Source organism: Pinus tabuliformis, chromosome 1_2 (assembly GCF_031772625.1).
Source record: "Pinus tabuliformis cultivar Carrire ecotype Pingquan chromosome 1_2, CPIR1, whole genome shotgun sequence".
NCBI lineage: Eukaryota > Viridiplantae > Streptophyta > Pinopsida > Pinales > Pinaceae > Pinus > Pinus tabuliformis.
Genome location: NC_142298.1, coordinates 1,263,198,981 through 1,263,206,796, shown reverse-complemented (window position 1 = coordinate 1,263,206,796; position 7,816 = coordinate 1,263,198,981).

Below are 7,816 nucleotides of genomic sequence, written 5' to 3'. Positions count from 1 at the left end.
ATGAACCCCAAGAAAAGAAAAGACCATGAAAGTGAGAAAGTCAAAATGCCAGTCCTAGTTACTTTTTTGCAGAATAAATGATTGTGTGCAGTTTGTAACCTATGCCACAATCCATGATAGTCAAAATGTTTAAACTTGGCTATTTCATGCTTATAGATAGAGAATAAAATCTGACCAAACAGTGTAATCTTGGCAGATAAGTAGATAGGTAGAGTAAATAAAAAGGAGCTCAACTGTTTAATTTGAGCCCTTGGATGTAATAAGGTTAGATTTAGCTAGATTACCATTATAAAAGAAAGAAAAATGTTTGATAAGGGTTTGCTAGCTCAAATGCACCCTAATAAAGAGAAGTAAAAATGGTATGATGAGGAGGTGGGTAAGTAGAAGAAAGGTTGCAGAATTGTGATGATTGTTAGATAAAGCATATTGATCACTTTCATCATCAAAGTTCTAACTATGGATGAAAATTGGACATGCATCAAGTCTACAAAGACAACTAATTAACTTCCCTCATTCACTGCACTTTCACTTAACTAATTTCCAATAAAAAGTCTTAAGTACCCAATTTTTTTTTTTTCTCCGTAAAAACTAGCTAAGCAATATATTATTTGTACAAGTAAAAATTACAAACAACAAGACATGTATTCCAGGGCCTGCAGTAGTACCCTGGGAATCCTGACCATAGATCTAAAGGCTCCCTCGCAGGGGCAGCTTCGCCAAAACCATTCAGACATTTCCATGACACCAAAAGCTCCCACACAGGGGCAGCACCGGACCGAATTCTCAAAACAGTATTAGAAAAATTTAGACTCCCTGAGGAGCAACAGAGTGTAGACCCGACACATGACTGCCCACGCAGGGGCTTACTACCAAGATAAACTGACCCAAAGACCAGACAGATGTGAGCATGATAGAGGCACTCATGTCAGCTATCAGGTTAGACCACCCAAAATTAAGACTAGACCAGAGACTTGACAGAATTAAGCAAGGCAGAGATGTAAGTATCAACTGCCAGCAAGCAATACCAAATAACAAGAGAAAAATACCCGTGGCTGCGCTAATCCTGGAGACGGGCTGAAGATGGAAGGAGGGCCGCGAGCTGGGCATCCGCCTCTTCACCGAGGCTCTTGTCTTCGACCACGTACGCCCAACCATCACCCTCTGCTCGTCCTTCCCACATTTTCCTCCATATCTCTTCGTCGACGCCTGGAGGGGGTGGCCCCACAGGAGGAAAGGGGTCTCGCGAGCTTTCTTCCCCCATGCTTCCAGCTTCAGACGCTGGAGGCACCATAGCTGAGCCCTTTTCCGCAGCCTCTTGTTCTCCACTGTCAATTTCCTTGCCCGGGCCTTCCAATTGCTTTTCCTGCAAGCCCTGAGGGATGTCATCCCCATTGCCTTCCGGAATTTTGGTAAACAGGACTGATATGTGGGCATTAATCCCTGGGTTGTCCTCAGAGCTTTGCAGGGTGAATACCACAGAGCCGAAGGAAGGAAGCTTCGGTTTCCCTTCACTAGAACTCCCAACCTCCACGAATTGTCTAATGGGGAGCGGGGTTGCCCTGGCTCGCCTATGACAGTAACAGCAGCAGCAGTGGTGATGCTCATCTGCTGCAGGGGCTCGTAAGGAGGACCCTCTCGTTGGACCCCTTCTGCTGGGCTGTCGTTCTCGAAGTTTGACCATGGTGAATCTGATGCTTCCTCTGTATGCTTGAGGGTGAGTTTGAAATCGATGGCAGAACCAATTCCTTTCCAAATCTCTCTCTGGTGCCCAACCCTCACCTTGAAATCCTCCCCTTGGTAGCAGACTATACCATTTCCAGAACTGTCGCTGCAAATTTGCCAATTGCCTTCTCCTGCCAATCCAGCGACCAGGATGGCAATAGAGATGGGTTTCCAAGCCACCGGGTGATGAAAACTTCCGCAGCCGAAGCCCTCTGTGCTTCCACCTCCTCCAACTCTCCTCAGACCAGAATTCCTTGCCCGACCCATCAAGCCTGTAATATGCTGCTTCATTCCCTCATTGCAGGCGCTCATTAACTTCGCCCTGCTCCTCCATCTACCTTGCCTCCCCGCCATTAAATGCATTAACACTGTAAGGGCTTCATTTATCAGATGACGGCCTTCTCCGGGTGGCCGTGGTGTTAACACGGGGCAGCCCATGCGTGGCATGTGGCTCGCCCGTCCTTCTCAGTCCAACACCCGCATCCGGGGCTTCATTGTCCCTGTGGATGAGACTCTCACATTCCTGTTTGCGATGATTGCTTGGAATGATGTCCAGGTGTCCCTCAAGGAAGGGCTGGTCTGAGTCTACCCCTATATTAGCAAGAAGATCAGCTATCTTATTACCCTCTCTTTTAGTGTGATGAAAAGAGATGGCATTGTAGTTGCATATTTCCTCAGCCATGCAGCTGAGCCTGGCCTCGAGTCTCCAGCTATTGGCTATCTTCCTGGCGTGCGACCCATTCTGAATTCGAATGGCCATGTTTATAAGAATTTGAGAGTCTCCTTCCACAATTAACGGTTGAAGATTATGTCGCCTTGCTGTAAGTAATCCCTGCAACATACCCTCCAGCTCTGCTGAGTTGTTGGTGTCCCAGCCTAAGTTGCCAAAGTAGATCTGTTGCAGGGTTCCTTGGTGATCCCTGATGATTCCTCCAAATCCTGCAGGACCAGGATTACCTTTAGATGCTCCATCAAAGTTGAGCTTGTATGAGTGTATAGGTGGAGCTTCCCAGCTTCCATTCTCCTTGCCGTTGCAATTTGCTGCCTGCTGTGTAGTTGGCCCTTGTGGCATTTGCAGTCCCCAGTTGGTTAGGATATTTTTCTCATTATCTGCAGTGGGGAGATCCTGTTGAGTCCAAGTCTTCAATAGCATGGTTTCTTGGATGTTAGCGTGCATTCTGTTCCATATGTCCTCCTTATTCGAGCTGAGGTTTTTGAATATGCGCCTATTCCTTTCCTTCCATATATTCCATAGAAGAATGCCTGGAATTATGTTCCACAGGTGGTTGAGCAACCCACTGTTGTAAGGGCTTTTCGGCCATTGCCGTATGGTGTCTATTATGCCTCCCATCTCTCTGCATCGCCTTTGACTTCTGAATTCTACCTTCTCCCACATTTGAGTAGCTAGCGGGCATGAGTCCAGAAGATGCTGCAAGGTTTCTTCACTCTGAAAGCAGTTGTGGCATACCGAGGGTCCATGGAAGTTGCGTTTCTGCAGTTTGTCCCATGTAAGAATCTTTTTATGCCCCACCATCCAAAGAAAGTGAGTGATTTTGGGCCAGGTTTTGAAGCTCCATATTCTAGCCCAAAGAGGATCCGGAATGGTGGGGGGGTCTTCTAATAGATTATAAGCTTCAGAAGTGGAGTAAGAACCTTTGGGAAGATAGCCCCATCTGAGAATGTCCTCATTGATGTTGTGCCTGATGCTCCTTTTTTTCAATTCGGTTTCAAGGGCTGCTGCTTCCTGTGTACTGTTGGTGTTGGATATTTGATTGCTAGGTAGCCATTTCCTGAAGCCCGTTCCCGATTCCGGATTCCAGAATTGATGAACTTTGGCTTGCTGCTGCTCCTGTCTGCCTGGGATAATGGCTGCCGGTAGAACATTTGAGAGTTTAGGTAGTTGGTTCCATGCATCGTTCCAAAATCTAGCATTATGACCATTTCTTATTTCCCAGAAGCTGTGTTTCTGAACCAGCTGGTGATGATGTTTGGCCGCGTTCCAGATGAGTGAACCTGTGCTTGTGGGCGTGAATCTAATAAGCTCTGCTTGTGGCATGTTGTTGGTGTATTTGGCTATCCATATTTTGGCCCATAGCTTGTCCGGATTTGTTAACCATTGCCACCAAATTTTGGCGGTCATGATGATATTACTGTGCTCAGGGTCTCGGAGACCAATACCGCCTTTGTGCTTGGGCTTGCAGGTGGTGTCCCATTTTACTAGCGCCCATTTACGGTTGGTAGCGGAACTTCCCCAAAGAAAGTTGCGCTGCAGATTTCTCAGTCTTTTTAAGACCCATTTTGGAGCGGCTAGGATGGAAAACAAATAGAGGGGCATGGCTTGAAGGATGGATTTTAGGAGCACAGCCCTACTTGCCAGATTAAGGGAGCGGTGCGTCCATAGGTTAAGTTTGAATTCCAGTTTCTCAATGAGTCCTCGCCAAGCTGGTTGCTTTATGGCGGATGCAGTAAGAGGCGCACCCAGGTAAGTGGAGGGGAGAGAAGCGGTTTGAAAACCCAGTATGCGGGAGACAGCACGTTTTACAGAGGGCGGGGTGTGGAAGAAGAAAATGTGGGATTTGGTGTTATTGATCTGGGTTCCTGAGGCTCTAGAGAAGTCGTTGAGCAAGGATTTCAGACAAGAGGCTTCCTGAGCAGAGGGATAGCCATAAAGCATGGTGTCATCCACAAATTGCTGATGGGAGGAGGCAGGGGAGTTATGAATGGAGATTCCCCGAAGTTGATTGGATTGCAGAGCCTGCTTGATGTGCCGTCCTAAACCTTCCGCCATGATCACAAATAAGAAGGGGGATAAGGGATCCCCTTGCCTAATGCCCCTGGAGGGTTTGAAGGGACGAGAGGGCAGCCCATTGACAAGGATGGAGAAGTGGGAGGAGGAAATGAGGCTCATTATCCATCTTACCCAGGTGGCACAAAAGCCAAAGGCTCTCAGCATGTTCTGAATATAGGCCCAGCTGAGTTTGTCGAAAGCCTTGGAGAGGTCGAGCTTGAGTAACATGCCCGCTTGTTTAGAGAGCTTAAGCGAGTGAATGATCTCATGGGAGAGTATTATACCATCCATAATCTGCCTGCCCTCCACATAGCCAGATTGCTCCGGAGAGATGATCTGAGGAAGAAGGGGCTTGAGTCTGTTGGCTATGACTTTGGTAATGACTTTGTAGAGAACATTGCAGAGAGCGATGGGCCTGAATTTGTCAGGGGTGGTGGAGTTCTCTTCTTTGGGAATGAGAGTGATGAAGGTGGAGTTAAGAGAGGGTAGCATCCAGCGAAGGGCCCTAGATTCCTCTACTATTTGCCAAATCTCTACCTTAATCATATCCCAGAAAGCATGGAAAAAATTAGTGGTAAAGCCATCAGGGCCAGGAGCCTTACCTTCTTTAAGTTGCGCCATTGCTTCATCCACCTCTTGGCTGAGAATCGGGCTCATGAGCAAATCGTTTTGCTCCTCCGTTATTATCCTGGGAATGTTGCTGGTGATTTTCTCAATAGCTGCCTTCCGATCCATTGTCTGTTCTTGGTGAACCTGTTTGAAGTGATTGAGGAGGATTTCCTCTATTTTCTCATGCTCCTCCTCTTTACCTCCTTCCTGATTTTGGATGAAGGAGATCTTGTTGTGCATTCTTCGTTGCACTGTTGTGTTATGAAAGAATTTGGTGTTGCGTTCCCCTTCTTTGAGCCACCTGATCCGCGATTTCTGTCTCCAATAAATTTCTTCTTGCTTCCTTCTTTCTTCAAGCTGATTATAAATATGCTTTTCTTTTTCCAGGGTTGCCTCTGTGTGCCCCGAGTTGATGACTGTCTGGTGGAGTAGTTTGAGCTCCTGATTGAGTTGCTGTTGGGCTTCAAAAATGTTCCCAAAGGTCTCCTTATTCCATTGTTTGAGGTGGCCTTTCAGGTACCTTAATTTCTGTTGAAGTTGGAACATTTTGGTGCCTTCTGGAGGAACAAAGGAGGCCCAAATAGTTTTGACGAAGTCCTTGAATGCCGGGTGGGTTAACCAAAAACTTTCAAATCGAAATGGCTTCCTGGTGCTGTTCCCTGGTCGTTGCCATTGCAGGGCTATTGGCCAGTGATCCGACCCCGAGTGAGCCAGGATCTCCGCATTGAAATCACCCCCGATGTGCACTGCATTGTCCGAAATCAAAAATCGGTCCAGCTTGGAGGCAATCTGATGTTTCCCCTTTCTGTGATTGCTCCATGTGTAGGTTCCATTGCAGAAGGGCATGTCGATGAGTGAGGCGTTTAGGATGAAATCCTTGAAGTGTTCCACTTCAGGTTCCAATCTAGTTCTTCCCCCTGTTTTGTCCTCGATCTTGGTGATCATATTGAAATCCCCCGCAATCCAGAGTGGGTGCTGTCTGTTGATACTAAGGGCCTCGATAGTGTCGAGGAGCGCTTTTTTACTGCCTCCATCCTGTGGGAAATAGACATTGGATAGGTTTCCATGAACCTTTGTGCCTAAAATGTGAAAGGCAGCTTGTATGAGATGATGGGAGGCGTGGAAATCAGTGAGTGCTATTGCCTGAGTGTTCCAGGCTATGGCGAGCCCTCCCGAAGCTCCGGTAGCATCCACAGCCACTGAGTGGCAGCCCGGCCAGGCCTTTGAGAGTATTCGACCCAGAGTGGCGCTATTGCATTTAGTTTCTTGGAAGAAGCATATTTGCGGTTTCTCCATCTTGATCATGTTTTTGAGCATTCTATATTTTGCGGGGCTGTTGAGCCCTCTAAGGTTCCAAGAGATGAGCTTCATTGATAACTGAGTTGAGAGGGGCTGAAGTACTTCGTAAGCTTCGCATAGTGGCCTGAATCCACTAGGACTTTGCCAACCTCTATTGTTCGTTGAAGAACTGTTTTCCTTCCTCTTTTTTTGAAATCTTTTGGACGCAGTCTACCATCCCAGGTGCTTCCCGCTTGAATTCCTAGCTGATGTTGTTGGTAGGCTTTGGAGATGACCATTTCCAACTTTTCTAAATCAGTTTCAGCGATGGATTCATACGCTTCTTTCCTGCATGCCAACTCTAGCTCATTGATATCCAGACCATGAAGGTCTACATTTTCAGTTTCTTCCTCCATTATTTCAACAACATTGGTGTCTTCCTGTGTGGTCTCTGAAGTCTGAGCGGGCTTCAATCGCCCATCTATCTCCATGTTCTTAGGGGTATTCACAGGGTCCTCCTGGTTCTTGGTTAGAATGGTCGGAATTATAATGGGGGATATCGAGTTGGGAGGGGGGCTGGAAGGGGGGGGGGGGCGGCTTGAGGAGGATGGGAGATCGGATTTGCTGGGGTTTTCCAGGGGCTGGTCTTCCGGAATGTCATTGAGGGTTTCAAAGCTGTTCTTGGACGCTTGATCTTTGAAGTTATTCTGCTGAGACTTTTGCCCGCTGGCGTTTTTCCTGTGCGAGCGCCTTCTGCTGGTTACTTTGGTGAACCCGTCTTGATTAGGCTTGGCTGAGGGGTTCTGAGACAGATCTGGGACATTTAGAGGACAATCCCTAAATAAGTGCCCAAGAGCATGGCATCTTCTACACCGGAAGGGCACATGCTCATAGTCCAAGGGCTGGACCCATTCTTCATCCCAATGGGAGAGCGTTATCGACTCTGGTAGCGCTTCATTCAGCCTTATGAAGACACATATGCGGGCATATGATATGAATCTGCGTGATTTGGTTTCTTCAGCCGTTCTGATGTATTCTCCCACGCCATTTCCAATTCTCCGGAGTGAGTCTTCGTCCCAATATTCATCAGGGAGTCCGTACAATCGAATCCATACTGGTGCCCAGGTTAGGTCTTCCTTGTCTGGGTTGAATCTGGGTATCCAGTCTCGCATGTACAGACCCGCTGCATTGAAGAAGTGTGGGCCTGTTCCTAGTACTCTGAGTTTGTCTTCAACGCAGTAGAAAATGACTGTAAAAAAGCCCTTCGGTCCTAGTTGCAGCAGGACATCCCCTTTCGGTTTCCATTTGGCAGCTATCCATCCATAAAGGGCTCTTTCCGTAGGCCAGAAGCCTATAAATTTCCCTATTATGGCGTGTTCTTTCATGAACTCAATTCTGGCATTTATCAGGTGACCTTGA